At 36.2% G+C, this 26916-nt stretch overlaps 1 protein-coding gene across 1 annotated transcript in view; it reads right to left on the bottom strand.

Annotated features, from left to right (window-relative positions):
• The window catches only part of ROBO2 (roundabout guidance receptor 2), a 409630-nt gene that overhangs the window by 263169 nt on the left and 119545 nt on the right, over positions 1-26916 (bottom strand). The window lies entirely within an intron of this gene.

Below are 26916 nucleotides of genomic sequence, written 5' to 3'. Positions count from 1 at the left end.
ATCTTAAACTAATGATGGGACTGGTTCCATGGAGTAGTTGGCTCCCTGTGTGCCTGCAGTATATCCAGAGGACAGGGATGGCAGGAAAGTAAGGATCTGAAATAGACTCCTGCATTGTCAGAAATGCAATTGAAGAACAGCATCCTGGGATATGTTGCTAGATGTCTGCATTTAGGAAAGCAAATCTCACTGGGTCCTTTAAGAAATGGAGGAAGGCATTAAGGCATAATGTGGCACTACAGAAAGAAGCTATGCTCATATCCACAGGACTCATTACACACACATCTCCTATGAAGATTTCTACTCCCTTTTAAATCACAGAGGTGTTTGATACCTAAAACTCTCAGAAAATCTAACCCATCCTCCCACTTGTCTTGCTGCTTACAAAGGATTCTTGAGACACAAGAACTGAAGAACTGTTATTGTTTTTTTTTTTTAAGCGTGATATATTTCAGTGAACTAACACAGCACACTGCCTATGAAAGAGGTGTAGCAGTAATAGAGAAATCAGGGGACTCCACTGATAGGGCAAAAAGTCTCAGTAAGCATCCTCACTGCAGAAGCTGTCTTGCTGGGGATTCATGATGTGGGTGAAGTAAAATGTTAAGCTCAGCTGGCACCAGTGGGAGTTCTGTGACTTATTTCAGTGGAATTAGGACTTGATCACAGGCTTTTGAAAAACATCCAGAAAGGAATGCATCTGATAAGATATAAAATAAGTAAGTAAATAAAAATTATAAAAGTGAGTTAGCACAGATCAGTGATTACAGAGAAACATGAAAAGACATTTTAGAAAAAAACAGAAACCAATTCCAGTAGTTGCTGTATTACAAATAACAGTTCAAAGGAGCCCCACAAGGAAACACATTCCTCAACTGTAACTTATAATTCCCGAGTTTCTTGCACTGACCTCCCAGTTTCTCTTCCCCAAACATACAGCAATTCCTGATGGAAAACAAATTCGAAGAAACAGTTTCAAATATCTAGAAAGTAGTACACAAAATATACAGATACCATATTAATGTTCTTTACGGAGTTTATTCAAAGAAATTGCTACAACCAGAATACACAAACATTAAAGATCAGTTTCATTTGCAGAAGTGTGTGCTAAGCAAAAATGCCAAGAAATGAATGTTATGAATGTCTCCATATAAGAATCAATCCCTAGAAGTTATTGACCATACAGAGTCATCTAACTAAACCATTTCTGAAGTCAATTTCAGCTAAAAGGAGCTGACAGATCCAATTAAAAATGGAGGAAAACCTGACAAATTCCTCATTACTGTTTCTGTTGAAGCAGGACCAAAGGTTGTAATTGGGTTCAGACCTGCAGCATCACACAACAAACAGTTACAGTGCAATCAGGTTAAGTGTTCACATAAAAGGAAAAACAACTATAAAAAACAGGAGAGTATTTTTTAGAAAATGTATTAAATTGATTCCTATTGTGTCGTCCGCCATGTCTGAGCACTTGAGCCAGACTGCTGTCACACCACTGTTCTTCTTTCCTGTCTTTGGATTATCATCACCACCTCAGAGAAAAACTCAAAGGTTCCCTCTTCCCCCGAAAAACCAAACACATAATAGAAAACTAACAGAGAGCCACCAGTTCAGTGAAGTTATCTAAAATGCAACAAGGTCCATCATGCCACATGCTTGATCTTATTTTTCTTTCTCCTCCTTCCAGTGTAACTGCATGCAAAAGTTATCCTGAGAGAGCTGCCCAGGGAGGTGGTGCAGTTGCCATCCCTGGCAGTGTTCAAGAGGCGTCTGGATGAGAAGCTGCGAGATATAGTTTAGTAGCTTGTGGTAGCAGTGGTAATGAGAAGACGGTTGGACTAGATGATCTTATAGGCATTTTCCAACTTGTGATTCTGTAGCAATCCATAAAGCTGAGATTGTATTTACAAGCTTACAAAGTTCATGTGATGTTTACAGTGTGTTTTGATATACTCAGACAAAAAGCCTTATACAGATACAAAAATATTATTATTCAGCTAGTTACATTCTCCACACCCAAACAAATGAGGCAGGCAATTTACGCATATCTTGAAAGAAATCTTTTGAATAGGTTTCCATATTTATGCCACTTGAATTCGACATCAACGGATTAGGATAAACTAGAGCACTCTGCTCATTCCTGAGGTCCTGATTTATTTTCATCTTGCTGTTTTTTGCTTTAAAATCAAGTTCTAAAAAGAATGAAATATACGGATGCTTCCAGACTCTGTGTAATGTAAAGCATTTTGTTCACAAAGGCAACATGCCTCTGCAGAGGCATGAAAAATATTTTCTAGTATCTGAAATTATTTTTTTAAATTTTTTGAAGAAAAATAGAGTAACAGTAATAATTAGCCTTTCCCATCACTATGGGCAATCTGGTGATTTTTCTGATTTCTTTCAAGATTCTTTCCTTTTCAACATAGGCACTTTGCCCATTGTAACATGAAGAGTCTCAAACTTTCAGTGACAGATGAAGACAACAGACGTGCTGATATTGGAATAATTCAACACTGCCTTTCATGCAGAGATTCAGCAGCAAGCTTTCTCTAAGTTTTTAAATGTAATCTTGATACATATGCACCTGTGTGAATTCTGCATATTAAATGTAATGCTTTAGTGATAAAGCACAGGAAAAAAAAATCTGTATAGTCTGGGTATCAAGGATGAAAACCTGCTGTCCCAAACTCTAGCAAAGGACTGTCATTCTATACCAGCTCCAAGGTACTGCAGTATTTGGAGGCTGCCAAAGTTTAGAAGTTAAAGATATTAGTTTTTACAGATTTATGTAAAATATGAGTGGGAATGGGGGTGACTTTGCATGCGTGAGAATTTTAGAGAAGCTGAAATAAGCTGCCTCAGAAGGAGAAAGCAGACAAAGAAAGAATGTGTTCTTATAAATATCCAGATCACACAAATCAGTTTTTGCTCCAAATTGCAAAGGATTCCAGGTGGGTAAAAAATTGAAATAAGGATGCATTGTATGTGCAATTTAGTTACACTGTTGGAAGCCATAAAGTAAATGGGTACAAAACAGCCAGTACTTAATAAGTTTCAATTTTAATTCTGATTGAGAAGCTAAATATGATACCAGGTAGCTAGAAGTGCAGCAATTGCTAGTTATAGAATAGAATTAAACACATACCCTAATGAAGGCCCCTGTTAAGACAGAAAAAAACACCCAAGTGTATAAAACGGGAAAAAAAACACAACACAAAAAAACTGTTTTGCTTTAAAAATCAGTTAAAATACCTTCAAATAATTTACTAATCTAAATAGAGAAAAGCATATCTAACTTCTTGAATATTAATTTTAAAAGCCCTACTGCTATATAATCTTTGGAAAAGCACATACTGCTTTTAAATCTTGTCTATTTTACAGTACTTAAAGATCTGTGCACTTTTCAACACACAACACACAAATAAAGTCAGTCTCAAAGACAAGCATTCTCAATACTTGACTTGCATGCAATATTTATCACACTGTTATATGATGAAAGGAGATCAAATTTTCTAATACAAATAAAGTGAAGACGTTTTTTCCAATTTGACGGCCATAAAACACTTATTAAAGATAAAAGCAGGTTATTTGGCTATATTGGACTCCACAAGATGCAGTACGTGCAACAGAATGAAATAGAAATTTCAGTGATGGAAAATCATCCTCTTTCTCTCTTGATAGTAAAATAACCCTTTAAATCATATTTGACATTTCTAAGTTGAGTGAGCTGGCAGCCCTGTAAAATCTATGTGGTAATATATGTGGTAAGCCCTTTCTGGAGCAGTAATCTCATTGCTTTTTCTAATGGCTCTCCCTTCATGTGGTCTACTCGTCCCCGAGAGACTTGTTTGACTCTGCCTTTCCCGAGCCACTGGTTGCTAATGTTCCTTATTATGAAGAAAGCAGGAAAGTGCCCGAAGGCCATGGCTACTCCACTAGTGATACAACCACCAGCAGCCTTCTGCTGAGGCCTTTTTTCTCCCTTTCTTCCTTTAAAAAAAAAAAAAAAAAAAAAAAAAAAAGCCAACCATAAAATATGCACATTTGTTATAAAGGGACTTCTTTGTGTCTCAAGAAAAAAGAAGGAAAGGGAAAGAAAAAAAACAACACAGTATGACAGTGTTATTTACACTGCTCCAATTGCTAATCTGACAAGCTCCATCTGGTAGACAGACCTTTTATCTTCTCATCACCCTAAATCTCTGAAGGAAAGTGGACACTGGTAGCATATGTGCTTTGTTGGATCCTATGCTTAATGAGGTACACAATTTATAGGTCTAACTGGAGAAACATTATTTAAACTGGGATAAGGAAGGAGTGTGAGGACAGAAAGGAGGTATTGGATATGTTTTCGTTTTCAGAGTGATCCATTCACCTGTACAGACACTAAACCGTAAACAAGATCAAACTGTATAATAAATTTTCATTTAATTCATGCATCTATACCGGAACTATTTGAGATTTAAGTAGATCTCTCTAAATATTTCTTAGCAGTTGTTGAACTATCTACCTTCTTTAGTTGATCATTTTCATATATTTACTAAATGTTTTGCGGTATGAACTATGGCAATTTTTTATTTATTTTTACTTTAAGTTTGAGGTCTAAAGACATAAACTATTTCATGTACTAAATGGAATCAAAATAAAGCTGTACAATGACCTGATGTGGATTTGCGATGTACTCAAGTCTAGATAGCTACTACCTGTTAAGAGTCCAATTTCAATTAAATTCCCCTGTTTTGGGCAAAAGCTTATGAGCTATTATTTAAACATACACACTCCTGCTTGACTTGTGTATTCTGCAAATATTGTATGATGTCTTTCAGATTTGGTCTTTTGATATCTAAAACACTTCCGCCAGAGTATCAGTATTTATTTTTTTATGTATTCATTTACATCTAAATAGTGTTTTTTATACAAAACTGTTATCACAACTGGCTGAACATTTCCTATATAGCATAGTCTTACACTTTACAGATGCTGAGCTTAAAAGCATGCCTTAAGGCTTCTTAGGTGTGCAGCTGCTCTTATTGGTGAAGCCTTCAGTGTGAGCTGGATGTGAAAATGATGTGGTGATCACACATTTTGGTCTCCAAAAAATCCTGGGTACAGGACCTTCTTTTGGTTCTGATGAGGACTCCCTCTCACTGCAATAACAGTAACTGCTTGACTCCTGTCCTCCCTTGTTTATCTCTTATGCTGTACATTACATTCATCCTCACTTTCAGCCAAAGAACATCACAAAATTAATATTCCCAATTACAAAGACAGGATTGGTACAGTATTTTCTCTGCAGCTAAGCAGCAATATCCTCGGCACATACATTTGAGACAACTCCCAAGCACTGAGCAATCACAGAGTGGATTGCCCTGAATCACTCACTCCTTAAAAATGAAAAACCTGTGCTGTCAATCAGTTCTCAGGTTCTCACAGCAGCAAAGTGCACATTATCCTACTAGGGCCTACAGTGAGACCTCTCATCCCAGAGCTCACAGACTTCCAGCCTCTGCATCCTGCTTCATCAAAGACAGTGGAAACCTCCCCTGGAGACTGGAAGAAAAAGAGGTTTTGACTGCTTATTAAAGACAGAAGGAATAGGCTTCTTAGGACTAAGTTGTTATTTCCCCTTTTAATACTCCCCCCATTCTTGCCTGTTAAATTTTCTCCTTCCTTATACTTCCTCCTAGATCACGTTAAGCTTTATTTGTTTTTGTTTTTTTCTTTTGTTCTGTTTTTGCTCTTACTTTCCTCTGCTTATTCTTTTAATCTTTATTTTTCATTTCATTCTATATGACACTGCTACGCTGCATTCTCTTTTATCTCTGTGCCTTTTCCCTCTTTCCTCTGCTGTCTCCTGTGCCTAGGCTATTCTTGAGTTCACTACATTTATCCATCCATTTCATTATTTTAAATCTCTCTGCTGTCACTTGTGCACTTCTACCTCAAATACACAATATTTTTGCATCTGACTTTTCAGTGCCTTTTAAAATAGTTCTTTGCAATTCCCAAATTATCCAGTTTTGATAATTTTTCAAATGAAGTTCTTAACACTACTTTCCTAGGGGAGGGAAAGAGAGAAGCGGAAAGCCATTGGATGGTGATGTCAATGCTGCTTCCAGGATGAGCAAACAACTAACATATATAACAGATAATAGCCATTGCTCAGATTGATTTAATTCTCCAGAAATTGTAGAGAATTCCCAGCAAAATTGGAAAGATTATGCAAAGGCTTTAAAGAATCTCTCAAAGTCCTTGAAGGCTCATGAGGAGAACACAAAACTTGGTAATCCAAGCAGCATTGTACAGACATACAATGCAGGTCAAAGACCATCATCTTCTTCTATAAGCTGCTATTAGTTTTATACCCAAAGGTTTAATTTTTCCAAAAGAAGGCTGCTTCCATCAGCTCTGGGAATGTACTGCCATTGCCCTTATCTCCAAAGGTCAGCCCATGAAGTCAAGGCTCTGGAAACATTCACTGCACCTAGTCTCAACCCGGATTTTAAAACATTTATGAACTCTGTTGCAAAGTGTGACCCTCAGCAATGCCAGTTGCAAGACTCTCAGGCTTCCATGCACCTACAACAAAAAAGCAGCTGCTGATTCATAGATCCGTAAGCTAGCAATGCAGCAGAGATACCTCTGGGACCTGAATACTATGATCTGGGTTTCCTAGCAGCTCCGGACAGTATGGCAATAAATGGCAATAAAACTAAGCCAGAATTTTATGTTTCAGTGAAAATTTCCTTTTTTTTGGTACAATTTTCTGATGAACTGTTCAGTCAGAATATTCCCAACTAACTCTACATATAATTTAAAGCAGCAAGCGAAAGAAAGCGTCATCATATGCATTTTGCACAGTCCCTGCTTTCTCCTTTACTTTGCCAAGACATCAGACATGTTGGAGAATACTTTCCCCTCTCTAATTACATATGCAATAAACTACTTCAGCTTTTGTATATCAAAGATACTGCACTCTGAATAATCTACTACCCTTTCCACTGCAGTTGTTTAAAAGGATTGCATCCTTATAATCAGGTTGTTTCTCATTTATTATTCATAACACTATACTTTGCCATAGACCTGGCACTTAGTAACTGAACAAAAATTAAAATAAAGACAGGTAACTTCCATCTTGACATATTTGTCTCTAATGTAAGTATGAATAATGAAGAAAGGCACTATGTGAGGCAAATAAGACCCTAACATAATAGGCCCTTTGTTCTCTTTCAGAAACATCCATTATCTTTTGACAATGCAGGAACTCAAACGAAAGTGTATGCTCAAGACTTAATGTATTCAATTTGATACTGGCCATAAAACGGTCAAACTACCTGTTAAGACCAACAAGCAGTGCATTACCATGCTCAGGAAATGCTTCACACATCTGAGAGGCCCCTAGACATCAGCACAAGGAGGTAATTGTTCACCATTTGACTGCAAGATGACTGAGACATGCCACCCATCCTTTATCAACCTCTGGCCACAGCAAATGCTGCATTCAACCAGTCATTTGGAGGGAGAATTAGCTTGGAAAACGTTCACAAAAAAGGTAGTTCTAGTTCACAACATGTATTAAAAACATAGCATTTGAACAGAAATGACTCAAACTTTTTCTATCTACCCATCTCATTTCCAACCCCCAGGCACTGTGTACTATCTTCTTTCTGACTTTTACAATACAGATCTTGTCAGGAATTCATTAGAGACAATCTGGGACACAGTTTGACCATAGTGTTCACAGGGATGATTTTATGACCTGCAAGTTCCCCATTCTAAACAAGAAGAAACAAGACCCCCCAGAAAAAGTTGGCTTTCTTTTGGTGTACTTAAGGCAAAGCATTTAGTTTAGCAGCTCATTTTCTTCTGAAAAAGAAAGTAGACTGTGAGCAGTAAAGGCTGGTCAGCACACCAAACAATAAATAACTCATCATATATTGAAACATATGTTGAATTACAGTCCAACCACTGTAACATGTGCTTGTAGACAGAAATGCAGCAAGTCATATGGACATGAGCAAATTTAAGATTATTCTCTTCCAGCCTCCCTTTGGGGCTACCACTATTCTTTCACAGAGATTGCAGGGTAAATTCAAACATACTGTTGGCCAGAAGATATAATCACATATGCATCTGAATGCATTTTACACAAATTCTACCACATTTAGGAATTCCTAGATTATTCACAGCCTGTGGCTGTCACACGGTCAAACGGAAAACAGCACAACGGGAACGTCAATTAATATAGGACGAGTGTAGCCATAATGAACTCAAATTGCTTGTCAGTGGCAGTTGCCATAAGGCATAAGATCCATACCAGCTTTTCTACCTGTGGCTATGGCTACAGGTACTGCCAAAGCTAAATATGGGGCCTGATCACATAGTGCTCATTAATATTAACAATTTATCAAGCAAATGCCACATACACTTGAATGGGCTGTCCTCATGATTCAGAGCTACTGTAATTTTCTGAGCGCCGCTTAAAATGTCTTACAATTTTCCTGAATTTGCTGCCATTTGAACCATCTCCCACAATACTGAGAAACTATTTCATGCTTGACCAGTTTTGTAGTCACATATTTGATCTCGCTATTATAAAAAAAAAAAGAAAAAAAAGAAAAAAAAAAAAGAAAACAAACTGGTGTTTTTTATGCACTAAAACATTACTGAATTCAACAGAAACTAATGCCCTGTTGGAAAACCACAAAACCCCAAAATATTTGCATTACTTTTCTAAAAAGCTGTTGGAATAACAGTAGTTTCAGAAAAAAAAACCCACAATTCTTGCAAGTGAGCCTTTCAAATGAATGCAAAACAGAAAGATCACACATTACTTATCCAGATTCCTTAATATTTATAATAATATTGCCCAGATACTCTTCTAAACAGTGAATATAAATTATGCTGATTTACGTCACAGTCTGAGGTGATCTGAGGAGGAAAAAGGATTATGATCTACAGAGGCTGAACAGAGACATCAAAGTGCTTAGTTATCACATCTGAACTGCAGTCATTTCCAGAATGACACTCCAAAGTAGTGACAAGATAGTGAAATCTGGGCAAGTTGCTATTTGAAAGACTGCAAATTCCTCTCTCTCAAGAGGAAAATAACACGCTCTCTCCTTATTTTGTGCCTTCCAATCTCTCCAATCACATCTGCATCACAAAAGGGTTTTGTCTTGTAGGATCTCAGATTTCCTCCAACTGCATTGAGGTATGCTTTATATTATCACTTGAGATGCTAAGCACCAAGGGAAACCAGAAGTGCTATCCTGCTTAGAGACTGCTATATCACCAAGCTCCGTGTATCTTAGGTATTTTAAAAACATCGTCATCTTAACAGCTAATGTGACATAAACTGAACAATAACACTGAAACCTAGCCAAATGCAAACAATAGATTTTACCAGCAATTAAGTTTATAATCATCAAGCGGTGATTGTATCTCAATCACTTTCCAGACAAAGCAAGATGGAAAGGCACTAAAGCTTAGCTTATCTTGTTGCAAACCATTTGGCAAATGCTTTCTATTTAAGTAGAAACACAATCTTTTACTACAATTAGAATTTTGCTCAGTATCTGCAAGATAAGAGCACTTCATGCAAGAAAAAAATTGCTTCCTGGAGGTAAAAGTATGCCGCGAGACTGACTCAACTAGAGTGTGGCTAAACACCAGGTAAAACACTACGTTGTAGCAGTCTCTTTCATCCCCACCAGTCTTTCAAGGAAAAGATGCCTCTGAACACCAAAGTCTTCCAAGTAATTCTGTGTTTAATGAAAGGAATTGTTTTAAATTTAATGTGTTTATTTATTATTTGCAGATGTCTTCATTTTATTTTCTCCAATGCTTCCTACATCGTTAAGTACTTGATGTGGAATATCAGCATTTATAACGTCGTTGCAGGGGAATTGGTATTGCAGGGGGAAAAAAAGAAGAGCTGTTCAAAAGCTCATCATGGAAAACTTCAGTAAACATTTAGTCTATTTTATGCTTATAGTTCCATGTATGAAGGTCATATGAAAACACTTGGACAGGACACAACAAAGTCACTTATTTCAAACTTTGAAGAACTCAAACATGACACAACGTGGCCATATTTTCTCGATCCTCTTTGAAACTTTATGTTTTCTTTTTCTCTTTTTTCTTAAAGGAAGAAAGTGACTCAATGTATATAGACTAAATTGCCCTGTTATCTGCAGACAGGTCAATCCTTTCATGTTTGAATGTTCCTTATCAAAGTGTAGATCTAAACAAGTATATCACTACCTGTCTGAATAAGTAAATAAATAAAATAAATAAATTCATTCTGAATGCATCTTGCACTAAATTTTAATTTTTAAAAAGATTAAAAAATTAGGTGCTGCTTTTCTTGCCCCTTCTCTACTAAAAATGAAGAAGCTAATTTCTAAGCAGTTGCACATAAAATAAAAATGACTAATGTTAGGGTTTTTTTAATCTCCTTTTCTATTTTTCAGTCTTTGAAACTGAGTTAGATCACTTTCACTCTTCTTCATATTTAGATATTTTCCACTGCAAAGAAATTACTTTACGTCTTCTTTCCTTTAACTGATGTTGAGATGTTCATTTAATCTTTCTCATTCTACAAACAACAGACTTTAATAAGCAATCAACATCTAATCAAACCACAGAATTAGAAATTATTTTTGAAAGTATGAATGTGCATTTTTTTTTGTTTCAGAAGAACTCATCCAGTAAACACTATAAAAGTACAAAAATAGATTAAAAAATTAGTAGTTCTCTTTATAATAGTTTCAGAAAAGGAAGATAGAAATGGAATTTACATTCAATGTCAATCCAAATTAATGTTATGGCAAGTTTCTGATACACCAATGTCTAAATATAGAATGAATTTTTAAATAGTTAGTGTGTTCTAGAAGAAAGAGAACATGTAGCAACACTCAGAAAGGAAGAATTACATTACTATTTTTCTTCTGCAGTGTCCCTAGTACCTAAATTTACACCTAAACCATAACATGTAATCTTCTTATATGTAATCATATATTAGAGGAGATGCCTGAACTTAGGATATCAGCCAGAAATCTGCAATAAAATTATTTCAGTTGAAGACTCCAGGCCTCTCTGATAGCTAAGACTTATGCTGTATGAGTAACAAAGCCACTGACTGTCTTGTACATTTTCACCACTTCTGTCCTAAAGAAGATAAAACACAAGATTTTTGTAAAACTGCCAGTGTAGACTGTTAGTATGCTAGCTTCCATGCCCATGCAGCATCTACCACACTACTCTCAACTTAGTCAGATGAGCTAATTCTGCCTCTCTGTGAGACCCAGGCTCACAGAGCTGAATTATAAAACCACTCTTGCCCTCAGTTATTAGAAATGTGTGAACCATAGGCAGCTATAAATCTTCTTATGAAATGAAAATTGTTTCAAATACATTGCAGTTGATGTTTATGAAAATGTCATCTCTGAATCTCACCCTTGAAGACAAGGATATATTCTCAAAACTACGCAGGATGCAAGAGGAAAAAAAAAAAGAGCAATGATACTTTTGTAAATCGTATGCTTTAATTCAAGCAGTATATTTTTAAAACAAACATTCTTTAAATCTTTAACGACTTATTCATCAATCCATCTGCTTTATTGAGAATTCTTTGAAGTGCAGGTGGCTTGTAACGTCATCCTACAGCAATTAATGAAGTTTTTGAGTCTCTCTCTTGCTCTTTCACATGCCACTGAATGGTGAAAAAGGTTATCATGTTTAATTTTCCATCCAAACAGTATACACAATTAGATATTTTCATACATTTTCGTATTTCTTTCAATAAACATATGCATTACATGTTTTAATATAGAGCTATGGAATTCAATCCAAGTACATGATCAGGGTGACAGCTCAAAAATAGAAGATTAAATTGTAGATGCTGCTGTGCTCCAAAACTAAAAATTAAATAAATGAATTAGAAACACAACATGACCCTTACTGCATAACAGATACACTACAAAACTCTGCAATTTCCTTCACACTGTTCTATAATAATAATAATATCTAGCTACTGGATATGTGTTTGACTCTCCTCTCAGAGCAGCAATTACACCTGCCCCATATCTTCTTGCAGGCTTTATGCAACTAATGCGAGTTTCTCCAAGAGCAGATTAAAACTTCTGCCTGATATATGGTGATGGTCCTAGTAGATGGAACCCCAAAATTGAAATTTTAGCAGGTGTGGATATTTTGTGAGTAATTCTGTACGTTCATCTTGAGAATATTTGATCAAGCTTGCTTTTTAAAAATTATAAGCTTGAACAAAATATTACAATCTGAAGTCAATTTCCTAACTAAAAGAAGGGATCAACAATAATTAAAAAGTTAAATTTGCATTGAGGGCAGATACAAGACAATTTAATGAGCAGTCCATGGCTGGACTACTATCTTTGTTAAGGTGGTGGGGAGGGAAACACTGAAGAGAACAGCATCCTTGAATCCTCCACGCTGCCAGTTTCACAGCAATTGCTCTTTAAAAATAACTGCAAATTCCTGGCTGGTTTTGTGGAAAGCAAATAAACAGCAGCATGCTCTTGTGTAGGATGATTGTGCAAAACACAAGTTCTAGACAGCTGGGCCTCACATCTGTAAAATACAAAACCAGCTGTACCTACTTGCTTCATAATGTCAGGTTGTTTTGTTTGTTTGCTTATCCCACTGTTTCAATCTGTTCAAAGATAATACAAATTTTGTTCTTCTGTTACCTGTTGCACAAAAGTACACTGTCTAAAGATATATTCAATGCAAATTAATATTATATAAATGACCAACAGAGGAAAATAAAATAAGCAGCTATTTTCAAATGTGAGGATATTTGTTCTGCGCTAGGATTCTGAATACTTCATCATTCTCTTTTACTCACTCACATGCAAGAAACTGAAGAAGGCATTCATTTTGTTTAAAAAATGTCATAAAATGACTCTACAAGCAAACTTGAAAGTAGCCATGTTCTTTCTTTCTGAGATTTTTCACTACAACAAGAGGGGATGATGCAGTTATTTCTCATCATTCATATCAATCTACATTGTATGCAAGAATCTCTCAGCAGAACCTGTTACTCTGCTTAACACTTGCCCAGGTATAAGCTAATGTTGTGGTTCTCTTTTTCTTCTGGATTCTTTTCCCTAGTTAACTGGAGAAATTAAATTGCTGTACTTTCAGGCAGATCTGTGGTAAGACACTGCAAGAATATCAGTTCTTCAGAGATATCTTTTGCTTCAGTGGCTTAAAACACTTAAACAGAACCCAGACAGACTAGTATCTTCAATTTACTCACAAAAGCCAAGCTTCTAATTGTTTTTAAGCCCTTTGTAAAAAACTTTGCTGTCTAGATGATAGGGAGTGTGCATTCCCACAGGCTGCAGAAAGCTTCATGACTCCTGTATACAATCATAGAACCATAGAATCACCAAGGTTGGAAAAGACAGGATCACCCAGTTTAACCATCCACCTATCACCAATAGCTCTCGCTAAACCATGTCCCTCATCACAACGTCCAAACATTTCTTGAACACCTCCAAGGTCAGTGACTCCACCACCTCCCTGGGCAGCCCATTCCAGTGCCTGACCACTCTTTCAGAAAAGTAGTATTTCCTAACATCCAGCCTAAATCTCCCCTGATGCACCTCTAGTCTTATCACCAGTTACATGAGAGAAGAGGCCGACCCCCAGCTCACTACAACCTCCCTTCAGGTAGTTATGGAGAGCAATAAGATCTCCCCTGATCCTTCTCTTCTCCAGACTGAAGAACAATCCCAGCTCCTTCAGCCGCTCCTCATTAGCCCTGTGCTGCAGACCCCTCACCAGCTTTGTTGCTCTTCTCTGAACCCACTCCAGGGCCTCAATGTCTTTCTTGCAGTGAGGGGCCCAAAACTGGACACAGTACTTGAGATGCGGTCTCACCAGTGAATACAGGGGGACAATCTCTTCCCTGTTCCTGCTGGCAACACTGTTTCTGATTCAAGCTAGGATGCCATTGGCCTTCTTGGCCACCTGTGCTCATGGAGGGCATGCAACCAATGACATTCAGAACCCTTGACTTTTTCTATACTGCAGAGGATCGATGGTTCATGTAATCTTTTCTTGAGGTATGTTCAAATATAATAAAGATAGAAGCAAGGTCACTCACTGCCCTCACTGTATTTAGGATTCTTTTATGGAAGACAGCATTTCTTTTCTTTTGCTTTGTTAATACAGCTTATCCATAACATGTTCAGATCTAGTTAGGAGTCCATAAAATACAAGATAACACAGAAAGCCATTGAAGATTACCTATTAAACTTTGGAATAAGAATTATATAGCCAGGAAACACTAGACAGTTTCCCAATCAGAGAAATTCAGGAAAGTTGCACTGGATCCCAGTATATCATAAGAAGTTAAAGCCATTTTCAGAGAAGAGCAAGGACATCTTGTTGTAAAACTAATCCCTTTGCTCAAGGACAGAATGTAAGAAATATCCCTGCACATCTTTTGCAGCTCAAAGAAGGACATTAATGCAAAGATAAAAAGAGATTGAGGAGGACAATGAAGAGAAGACTGTAAACAAGTGTTTACAAGGAAATACTAGGTCATACTTCCCCAATATATATTGATAATGAACAACAAATGGACTTCTGTTGAACTTATGCAAGGTTTTAGGTAACAGGGTTGAATGCCTGTTTCTTTGTATTCTACATTCTCTCTCACAAGACAATATTTCCCTTCTACCAGGCTCAAAAAGAAAGAGATGGAAAAACAAAGATAGTAGAATTCCGAAGTCTGGAAAAGTAATCTCACCCAAATATAATTTTTTATTCACAAAACTGAATCTCGATATTAAACTCCTGCATAGTAATAACAATATCTTTCCAAAGCTTGTTGAATCTTTGATTTACAACTTGGGCATGAATCAAGTAACCAGATTTGTCAGTATCAGAGAGTTTGAGTTATTGGATCAAGAATGAGTCAACTAATTTAATTATTGTGCATCTTGATTTACAAGAAATGTTAGCATACATGGTGTAGTTCAACCAAAGAAGAGAACCAAATGCTGCCATTTGCTACACATGTATGGCTTGTAAGAATATGATGTATTGAAAATTAAGTCTGGTTACATATTGTGATTGTGTATACTTAATATCTGCTTTATAAATTATACTTTCTCATACATATATTGTTTGGACTAATATTTTTAATAGAGCTAGATGATAACAAAGCAAAATTTGAAAGTAAACCAAAGAAAATATATCCCAGTAAGAAATCAATGTAATTAAAACTGGGGCAGGGAGAGCAAGAGGAAAGGATAAACTTCTCAAATGCAAGAAGTCACGAATGTTGATCATGAATCACTATGCATATTTACAGTAGTTATGGAATCACAAGGGATGCTTTATTTTCTTTGGCAGACCCTGTTCACAGTTCAGTAACAAAAATCGGAAGTCAGAAAATCAAGCTCTGCAGGCAGCTTCTGCTAGGAGGCTGTACTAGATGTATATGACTTTGTTTTTCCTTAACCATGACGCAACAAAAATGTACTGTTGTACATTTTAGCCATTTGACATGCATTCTGTTTCCAGTGCATGCTGGAACACTACGTGCATTGAACATACATTCAATATTGAGTAATGGTCATTGAGTAATGGTCAGAACTTCATAGGCATCTGCAACAGTAAAAACAGTGCTATAGTTGTGACTTTGAGACAGCTTTGCATTAGGTAATCTGTTTATACCTAAACAAATAAATAAATGAATATTTTTTTCCTAAAAGCCAATGGTAGAGGAATCGAAGAAAGCAAATAGGATATGGTCCACCTTCAATGCACAGAAGTATCTTCAGCAGCAACACGCAGGTATTGCACACTATTTGCTTTTCTTACCAAATACTTCTACATACTTTCAGGACTGCACTTTATTCACTAGGCCCTTCTAACAAGTCATCTTCTCAGAGGATGCAAAACAGACTGACCGAGCCTCAACATATCTATGATATTTCTATTGCCCCTAATTCCTGAAACTGTCCAGAAACTGTGACACCACACAGCTAGATTAATCAAACTCAAAATCTCAGTCTGTTCACTTGGCAATGATTAAACAAATAGCATCCTTTTTCAAACTCTTGCATAGTCCTGTGTGTCTGTAAAAAAGGTGAACTGTTACTAAACTGTTGCTAGTTTTTTTTGTTTGCTTGTTTCTTTGCTTGTTTTTACCACTGGTCATTATTCACTGAAGTAAAAGCTTCACTGGTTTGTTCTCCACTGAAATTCTGCCTCTTACCTACAAAAAGTAGACCTGCCACTTATTCACTACTACGTATGAAGAAAGGTTAAAACACAGTCCTGTTCTATAGACTTGGCAATGTCCTTTCAAACACAGCTTCAATCAGTTAAATCAATAAGGTCAGCAAAACAATTATCTAGCCTTAGTAAGTTTACATTATTCATAAGATCAAAATGACTACACAGCTCGAGTTCAACAGTTTGCATAGATTGCCATGCTTTCCATAGAAGTGTTTCTGTCTCTTCCTTGCACACACTTTCTAATATATGCATACACTAAAGTCTGTGGAAAAGACAGACAGATGCTTTGAAAGTATCTAATGTCTCCAAAGTAGAATATTCTACTGGCAAAAAATAAAATAATTTCAGGGACAAAAAAAAATAATAAATTAGCTTCTCAAAGAATTCTAAGATGAATCTTTATTCCATATGAATTTACACTTCATCTTCACTGCAAAAGCTATTATCACATCAGTACTCGTGAAACAGAAGAGACAATTTATTTGGAATGGGGGAAAAGATTTTACAGTTATATGCACTGTAAAATTGGCTCACATTAAGGCTTAATGTGGCTCCCATTAAAAATTTGTCATTTACCAAGTGTTATGACATAATTGATATTCATGATACTGTGATATTTCTCTTGTCTGAGGATAGCAGATGATATATTTGATGTCATTGTGCAGCAACATTACTAAAGAGCAACCACTGTAAACTGTTTTACTTAGAAAAAGCAACTACTTGCAATTTTCAGGCAAGAAATGATAAATTAAGTGCATAGCACTGGGAATCTGTTATTAAACAGCACATTCAGCAAGAGAATGTTGCAATTTGTCAATAAATGTCATAAATGAATATGCATAATTATAATGTCACAATATGCATGTAATCTGATCTTCACGTGACTAATGAAAAATTCAGAATCAATAGACTCAAATGCCCTCCTTTCCCTAATGCTACTTTTCCCTTTCACTCCTTTCCAGGATGTCTGCTTTAATTTAGCTTAACAGACCTACAACAGGATCTCCACAAGCCTCTTGACTGGACTCATGGTTAGAGAATCAATTGCTTTTTTCTGATTCTGCTTTCTCAGCTGAACCACCATCTACAGTGGCTGCTTTTCACAACCTTCTTTTCTGGCAAGCTGTTTTTACTTCCTTCCTTCTGATATTCTGTTCATGACATTTCTACTTGCTCAGTACAATTTCAAACATAATCCTATTGTTTCCCTTGTACACCAAAGATGGCTGAGTTACAAGAATAATGGATTTCTAAGAATTAACTATTCATATAATTTAAACTACTGTATAACTATGAAGTATAAAGTCTTGAATGTGAAGTGCCAGTCAAGTATTTACAGCATAAGTTGCACACAGGTTGACAAAAATATTGAGGTAGAAACTCCTGCGGTACAAATGAGACAAGAAACTATATTGCCCAATTACGGGGGAAAATTCTGCTTTCAGTAGTAATCCTATTGGCTAGAAAGAAAATTCCAACTGCATTAATATCCAAACAAGAATAACATTCTGCTCCTGAAACACTATCTTGAAAGCAATTTTTTTTTTTTTTTCAGCAAAACAAAAAAAGAAATCTCTTTAGAACCTGCTTATACATAAATATTTTAGGCAAAAATAATGCCTCAACTTGTAGGGTTATACTAATCTGGTAATTACAAAATTATTTTTAACCTTCTCAGTAACTGCTAGAAAAGTCCAGCCTAAGGAGAAAACGAGAGTGATTCTTCACAACAAAAGAGTCCTCTCATTTTGAATGTGAATGAAACCAGAAATATCCACAGATAAATTTATTTTTTAGAGATTTCCAACTTAATCTCAAATCTAAATGGTTTTTCATATGTGCTTAAGTAAGCAAACAGACTTGGAAACTGATGAATGAGTGTCTTGAAGCTTTCTTTTCTTTTATCCACTAATAAGGATTGGTTTAAGATCAGCAAGCAAATTTTCACCAATGAAAGAACTTACTCTTATCACTTCACTATGAACAATCTGCATAGCTATTCTTAAGATTAAAACATAAAAAGCTTTTAATCTTCCTTTAAATGTGGCCTACCCACTGCTTGCATAAATGGTGCAGAGGATCAGGATTAATCCTATTCCTAATTCTTCTTCATGTCTGTGGGTTTTTGGTTTTTTTTTCCCAACAGAAAAGGTAAGTGAATTTCTTTGTGCCTCAGTTTACCTATTGGTAGAAAGGGAACTTGTTACAAATCTGAAGACACCTTTATTTGCTCAGTTTAAGGATAAGAATATATGCAAAGTCATTTTCATGACTTAAAGCATGACTTTTTCATTTCCTCAAAGTCACAACATATGATGCCCAGAATGGCCCCATTTTCTAACAGCCAAGTAGTCAGGAAAAAAGCAACACCAATAAGGGAATATTCTCTTTCATTTTATTGTGAGGTTGTATCTTGCCCCCAGTTACGACTTTCAAATGGTTTTACAGGTCACTCTTCTGAGGTCTTGAAACCATAGCAAAACAAAAATAATTGCAGAATCACACCTGAAACCCTCGTATCTTTTCCCAAAGAACAGATAACACGAACCTAAAAGAAATATTAAATGATTTCCTTCTTTTCCTTCCATCATTTCTGCACATTAGAAAAGATAATGCATCCTGTTCTTCATTATCATAACACTATGCAACTGAACAAAAAGCAGTAATACTCTTCAGAATTAAAGAATATCCCTATCAATAAGTATTTTTCTTTTCCTCTCCCTCCAACTAACATGCTATTTGAAAGTATTTACATGACAGCTTACCTTGATAATGCAATACAGTTTGCAGAAATGGAATACCTTAATCCAGAGTAAAATTAGTCACCTACTACTTCTTCTATACTGGTGCTATTATTAACCAAATCAATTCTTAAAATTAAATGTTCTCTTAAGCTCTCTGCAGGGAGAAGTATTATTTCCCTAAAAGAAGAAAAAAAAACACAACCAGAACCACAGACTAAGAAAGGTCACAGAAAATAATACTGCAGTATTGCATGATATTACCTAATAAAGACATTCAGAAGGCAAGAAAAAAAAAAAAAAGTGCCTCAAAACCTGCATAGAAGATTGCATGAATATATTCATTCTATGAAGAAACAATGAGGCATTGTGCTGGGAAAGCAATGGGGAAAACAACATTTTTGCTATGACATTATCCTACATTCTTGAGCTTCCACTGCGTGATACAGAAAGCAGCCATATCCACAAAACAGCTTTTGACATATAGATAACGAATTTTCTACTCTGTCTTCTTATTTTGTTGCTTTCCACTATTAAGTCATCAGATTTTCATGGGAACATTAAAATCACACCAACACTAAAATATAGGAAAATAATAGGACAATTTCTGTGATAAACAAGATGTCTAAGAATAGCATATTCAGCAGCGATTTAATCATAGGTGTACCTTTGTTTGCTTTACACAACTCTGCCGTTCACTTAGTTCTTTAGTTGGTTCTTATAAATACTCTTCTGGGTAATGTCTGACATGTTAATTTCTGTCTAGGGATAACACTCTGTTTTGCAACCAGCACACAAATACACACAGGAACCTTCCTTCATATTTCACTAAAGAAACAAGAACAGAGGGCTGACTAAATCTTGACAACAGATTTCTCCTTTTCTGCACTGTGGCACTGAATTCAGCTGGAGTTGTATGTGCTTTCAGTATTTTAGACAAAAGGTAGAATATGTTAAAATATGAGTGACTCTGAAAGTATTGCCTGTTATTTTATTATGTTGGACCACAACATCAGAGGCAGATGTTGATAGTACAGTAGTAGAGGTTAAATCTTTCCAACAATATGCCATTACATTTTGTTGCCATGTGACAGATGGCAGAAGAGGGGCAGTATGACAAAACAGCATCTGACACGGAAGTCTATGTGAAGCAAAGGTGTGTTGCTGAATTCCTCCAAATGGAAAAAATTGTACCTGTTGACATTCACTGACACTTGCTGAAGATTTATAGAGATCAAACAGTGGATTTGAGCACAATGAGGTGGTGGCTGGTGCCTTTCAGCAGCAGGGGTGGTGATGTGAAAGACAAGCCACATTCTGACTGACCATGCACAGCTGTCACACTGAAATTTAGAGAGTCTCAGTCCGCTCATCCATGCAAATTGAATGGATGATGACCAGGGAACTGAGTACAGAGCTGAATATCAGCTTCAATGCCTTGGAAATGATGGCGGTAACACTGGAATATCGCAAACATTGTGGATCCCACAAATGCGTGCATAGGAATGGAGAGAACACCATATGCAAGTTTGTCAGGATCTACTGTATCAATACAAGGCTGAAGGTGACAGTTTCCTTGATTGTGTCATTACTGGTGACAACATGTAGTGTCACCACTAGGAGCCAGAGTCAAAATGGCAATCCATGGAGTTGTGATGTGAAATTTCCCACTGATGAAAATGCTCAAGATGGAGCCCTCAGTAACTAAAGCTTTCTGTCAAAAAAGGCTGATCCTTTTCAATTTCCCAGAACCTACACGAACCACCAATTCTGACCACTGCATCCCAACACTGTCTGAAGAGAAAGGCTCAAACTTCCAGAATCAGGCCAGAGAAGACAGCTTTCTCTTGCAACACAGTAACACCAGACTCCATACCAGTTTGAAGGTTGTGGATCATACTGCAAATCTGGCCAGACTGTCACAAATCACAGAATCACAGAATGGTCAGGGTTGGAAGGGACCTTAAAGATCATGAATCTCCAACCCGCCCATATAGTCTAGATTTCGCATCTTCTGACTTCCTTCTTTTCAGGCCAATCTGAGACAGATTGTGGGGCAACATTTTCCTAACAACAATGCCATCATAGCAGCTGTTAAACGGTGGGTCACTTCTGCTGGTACAGATATTTTACAGCAGCATGCAGGTACTTGTTCATCACTGTTGAAGATGCATTGCTAATGGTGGTGACTGTTGAAAAGAAGTATTTTGTAGCTGAGAATTTGCTGTCAGTTTTATTGAGCTCTTTGTATTTGTACTGTTCATGGAATTAAGTAGGAGACATTACTTGCAGAGCAACCTATGTATATTCACTACCAAACAACAACTTTGCAGAACCTGCTCAGTCCCCCTGAGCTTCCCTCATTCCACTGAGATTGCTCTGCTGTTTTATTTACAACTTTCATGTACAAATCTGTGCACTAATCAGCAAACAGATAGCTCTGGAAATAGAGTGGGTCTCGATTGTACTCCTTTTCAAATTTATGGCAAGTAGGAGCAGGCTGTGTGCAGGAATTAATATAAAACCCATACACAAAAGGATTAGCAAGAAAAAAAACCACTAAACTTAATGCCCTAGCAGTGGTCATATTAGTTCTTCCTGACATCCACCCCATTAAGCACACTTAATAGCACATGAGTCAGCAAATACAAAACACAGGTGATGGCACGAGTAATTTGTCTAAATATGGGAAGATGTCTTTTTCAGAAAGGAATTGTGTGGTATAATTACTGGAGTTAGGATAACCCTAACCTATTCATATTATCTGTTCAGTTAAAAGAAGTAAATATTTGGTGTTAGCATTCATTAGCAGAACAACTGCCTTATTTTCATTAGCTGTATCTTGATTGTACTAAAACATTGCGCCTAAAATTTCACAGAGGCAGAGAAAATACAATACAGTAAAGCGCTTCAGGTTATAATGGTAAAGGACTCTGATTTATTTGATATTACTTAACTATTCTGTCTGCATCATAAACAAAGATTATGGAACAATAAATTAATCTTGAAGGAAGTGGCTGAAATTTACTGTTCATGTCTTTAGAGCCTTTGGTCACAACGAAAAAGCAACTGAAATATATAGACATATAAGCTGCCCTTTTCATTATTTATGTGTGCCAACTTTCTCTTCAACACCAATTCAATTACCGTTTCTACAGGATAAAAGCTTGCAATGAATAAACTATAATGGGAGATGAAGAACAACAAAATAAATCATAGTTCTGTAATACCAAGATCTTTCCACTATTCTTTGTGCATCTCCTGTACTAAAAAAAGATTGTCATACAAAATAGTGATTGAAGTGTCCTTTATTTAAATGTGAGGGTCTACTGCAGACCAAGATTTTAATAATATTTTCTGTACATCCAAAATCCATTCAGAATGTCTTCCCTCAAAGCTCACACAATTGGATGAAACTTACACTGAGTTTTAGATTCCAATGGCATCAATGAAATCACTCTGTATCTAAAATGACAAAATGGACAATTCTCTTATTTGGTTGGATGATTTTTTTTTTTTTTTTTTCAGCTGATCTCAACAAAAATGTAAAAGTGGTTCAAGCTGCAGGACAAAACCAGTTGACCTTTTCCTCTTACCTATTCCAAAGATCAAAACAAAAAAAAAACCAACAAAACCCACAAGACTTAAATGCTGCTTTCTTCTTCCAGTTAACAATAAATACTTACTTGTATCAGAGTTTGCCACATTTTAAGATTTTGTTAGATAAAATTAATTTCTATACTTATATTTTCTTATGCTGGAAATACACAGGGATTTTTTGTTAGTTAATATTTCTAGTTAGGAGATTGGGGGTAGGCAGTGGACTTCAATTAAATAAAAGAGTCAAACTACTTAAGATGAAAAATCCAGGCACACTCAGGAGCATCAAATTGCTTGGGATTATACAGCATACTGTGGCACATGCAGGAGGAGAATTCAGAATGTTTGGTGCTTGCTTTGATGCAAACTTCAAACCTTTTTTTAGATTTCCCTCAGGTAAATGCCTGTGGCACTGCTTTGGACTGTTGTCCAAGCAGCTATTTTGTATTAATTCACAGGCTATGTGTCTTATATAAATTAGAAAATAGTGCTTTAGCTATTGAAAACTGCCCTGCTTGGACTGGAATTAATTCTCTTTTTTGTTTTCTTGATTTCCCTTCAACTCGGAAGGATGATATCTATTCTAAAAATGAGTAGAACAATACTAACTTTGAAACAGTATTTCCAGTGCACAACCTGAGAGTCAAGAAAAACAAAGAGCAGTGGATTCAAATGTGGATAAAAGAAGAGAGAATCCATTATTGCTTCTCAAAAACTTCAAACTCTTTTCGCTACAGGTAGTGTGACAGTGATAATCCACAGCCTTTCAGCTGGAAATCAGGATGGCAGTGACTTTCATCAATGTGCACGCTCACTGACACTGTTCTATACAGGCAGCTCTCTACAACCTCTTATGTGATCAACAGGAACAAATAGCTTCTTCTGCTTTGTAGAATTTCATGTTGGTCAATTGTAGCCTTTCTGTTGATGTTGATATTATTCAGAAATACTACTGAACATGTTGGCCTGATCAATCTGCATAAGGCTGTAACGCTTTCCTACTGTTTTATCCATTTGTATAAGCTAGAAGCTACTGAATAAGTTCCTTTGATCATTATCCCAAAAGACACAGATTCTACCCCATCTATTTCAACTAGGGAAGACAAGTCTGAATGATTGAGTGGATACATGAGGGGTATATAGTCCACTCAACTTAAAGATGCTCACTGTAGAAACTAGGTGAGGTATACAAGCACACCCAAGATAAAACACAGAACAATTTCTGGACAAAGCTATATAAAAAATGCACATTAAATTATAGCCTAGCATAATACATTCAGAACATAGACCAAAATAGATATGCATGCTTTCCATGGGGGACTAATGTATGTAGGAAATCTAGAAATGAATGTTTTCAACGGCCTCTGGTATTCCAGGTAATGGTAAAGACCTTTGCCCCCACAAATCCCACTGCCATCAATGTTTTCAATATCATCACTTTAATTATGAAATAATAACCTCAGGAGGGAATGCTTATCAGTGGCTTCTGGTGACATGGAATACTTCAAGCCTGAAGACTATTAATACAATAATGGTGTAATGCCCACAGAAAACGAAGCCATATAAATAAAATCCCTAAGCCTACAAGTCTTAATACAAATGACTGCAAACAAATATGTGCATGATTAATGCACGTGATTTGTGCTGAGACAATTTCACTTTCTGACTGCATCACAAATTGCTAAGGAAGCAGTTTTAAGAAGGAAAGCAATGAATTTATTCATTTACATCAGCTTACCATGCATTGACTTTCTTCATACCATAACAATGAATTCAGATTGACTACAAGAGTATTAGAAATTGCTCCAATTTCTTTCCATCTCCTATCTCAAAAAACTCATGAACAAAACAAAGAAAAATGTCACCTGTACAGACACTTTAAGCTACAGAATAGCAATTGCTATGTGAATTAAAGTTTTCATAGTTCTTCTGAGCATAAAACTATATAAAAAATTAACTAAATGTTATTTAAGTACTTTCACAGTACTTGTACAAACCCCACTACTCATTGGAATTTTGCCAAAACAAATTTGGCAGTGTTATAAAAAGCTTCTCATATGAAATTACCAGAGAGGGCTTTACCGGTGTAAAATTAATAAACAAACAAACAAAAAACTAATAATAGAAACATTCTTTCCTTTTACCTACACATGCGTTTGCACCCTTTAGGTAAAATCATGACCTTGCAGGTAATGATAAAACTCCTGCTGACTTCCACTGGGTAAAAGGCTCACTCCAGATCACTTGGCAGTGAAAGAAGAAGAGTCATTATCCAGGAGGAACTGTTTTGTTCTTGATTTCTTTGAACTTACCACAATTTTTCAACCTGTCTAATTTCATGTCTACATTTTAAGGCTGAAACCCTATTGGTTAGAGGTTAAGGGATCACATTTTAAGATTTTTTTAAAAGCTACATCAGTACTAATTTCCCACAGGTTTCACCACTGAGTCTTTCTTTGTATGGCTTATTTTGCTTCTTACATAAAAACAGCTTAATAGAAACAAGCAACTTTCTAACAGGGCTGTTTTGTTTTATTGCAGTCCACAGACCCATACAGCATGCAACAATTTAGACCCCTACTCGTAAAGTCTAGCTGAGGAGCAACTTACAACATATTACAGTCTAAGAAAGTATAGTATATGAAATAAATTGCAGCTGCAAATATACTAATGCCTATGAATACATTAACTGTTCTTATGAAATGATTCTGTATGAGAGAAAAACATTGATAAATTTTAACAGATTATGGAAAACCCGTCCATGGAATAAAGGTGCCTGTCAGACTCTCCATGCAACAAAAGACATAGGTCTAGGTCATGAAGAATTTACTATTAACCTTATTAGAATATAAAAAGAGTAACAGTCAAGATAAGGCAGTTAATTAGACACTTTCAATATTTCATCGCACTTCAGCAGTGGTATTTTAGAAATGCAACTCAGTGTACAACTGAATGTACAACAGAGTTCTTAATGATAACACTGACGCATCATTAAGGTTTAAGACAGCTCAAAGTGAATTTGGTTTATCCAGACAGTGACAAGCCTGCAGGTGGTCGTATTTTATGACACCTTGGACCTTGATAACTAGCTAGGTCATGCAATATTTATTTCAACGGGTGTGAAGAATTCAATGCAAAATTATGTGCTCTTTTGTATGTAAAGGGTTAAGTTATAGCCTTTGTGAGCCATTAGTTGGAGATTTATTGCAAGAGTTAGTAAGTCTATAGTTCAATATGTGGTGATTGAACAAGGACCATAGGTGCAGAGACAGAGAGAGGAAGAGAACTCAGTCAAATGATGCCTCTGGGGCTTTGCAACATATGGCCCATCAGTCAAGGGTCAAGCCCCCTCACAAATTGCATGCACTTTACATAGCCATCTGCATCAATAAATTACTAGTCTTCTGTAGTGCAGCCACTAATGCGTGAGCTAAAGGGACCACCCCACTTACAAAGAAAATGCTTTATTATTATTATTATTATTATTATTATTATTGTTCACTTCTTTCGTGCATGCTGACCCAGACCTTTCCACAATTGGATTTTGTTGCGGACAGATGTATTAACAAACACACCTCAGCTTTTTCTTTCTACCTTATTCCCTTCTTATGCAAACATAACCTGATCCATCTGATCCACAGCATATAGGCTGCAAGCCAGAAGCTGCAAATATGTGAATTTCAAAAGTGGAGTTTTACAGTCTTCTTTTTCACCTGTGAACTTTCTGTATGTTTAGAGGTGCCCAGGCCCCAGTTCTATATTCTGAGCAGATAACTGTGTAGCTGTTGCCTGCTGAAGGTATCTTTTGCCAAAGAGCAGACCCTGTCCCATTCTAACTTCACATCTCCATGCTTACACCATAGCCCAACTTTTTCTAGGTCAGTTGATAACATCAGCATCGGTAGGCTTTTGAGTGCAATCAGCTTTACAGAAGAACTTCTTTCAAATCATCAAAATTATCCCTTTGCTGCTGTTATGCCACTTTTTAATCCTACTTATGCGTCTAGGATAATCAAAAGTATCCATAAAAAGGCATTGTATATTTGTTGCTCTTAGGCCAGAATAATACAGATAATGCTTTAAAATAAAACTATGGCTGTACTGATTTACCTTTAAAAAAAAAAAAAAAAAAAAAAAAAAAAGTTTAAGAATCATATCAGGTTAAAATGTAGAAATGTAGAATTTTTATATTTTTAGTTTCAGATAATTTGATTTCATATTACTACAAAATTAGTACAGAAAGAGATGGATTGTAGCACTTAACACAGAAGTA

Source organism: Lagopus leucura, unplaced genomic scaffold, assembly GCF_019238085.1.
Source record: "Lagopus leucura isolate 7727_CA_CO unplaced genomic scaffold, USGS_WTPT01 Super-Scaffold_100001, whole genome shotgun sequence".
Lineage (NCBI taxonomy): Eukaryota > Metazoa > Chordata > Aves > Galliformes > Phasianidae > Lagopus > Lagopus leucura.
The sequence above is the reverse complement of the archived record's forward strand: the minus strand, read 5'-3'. Positions and strand labels throughout refer to the sequence as shown.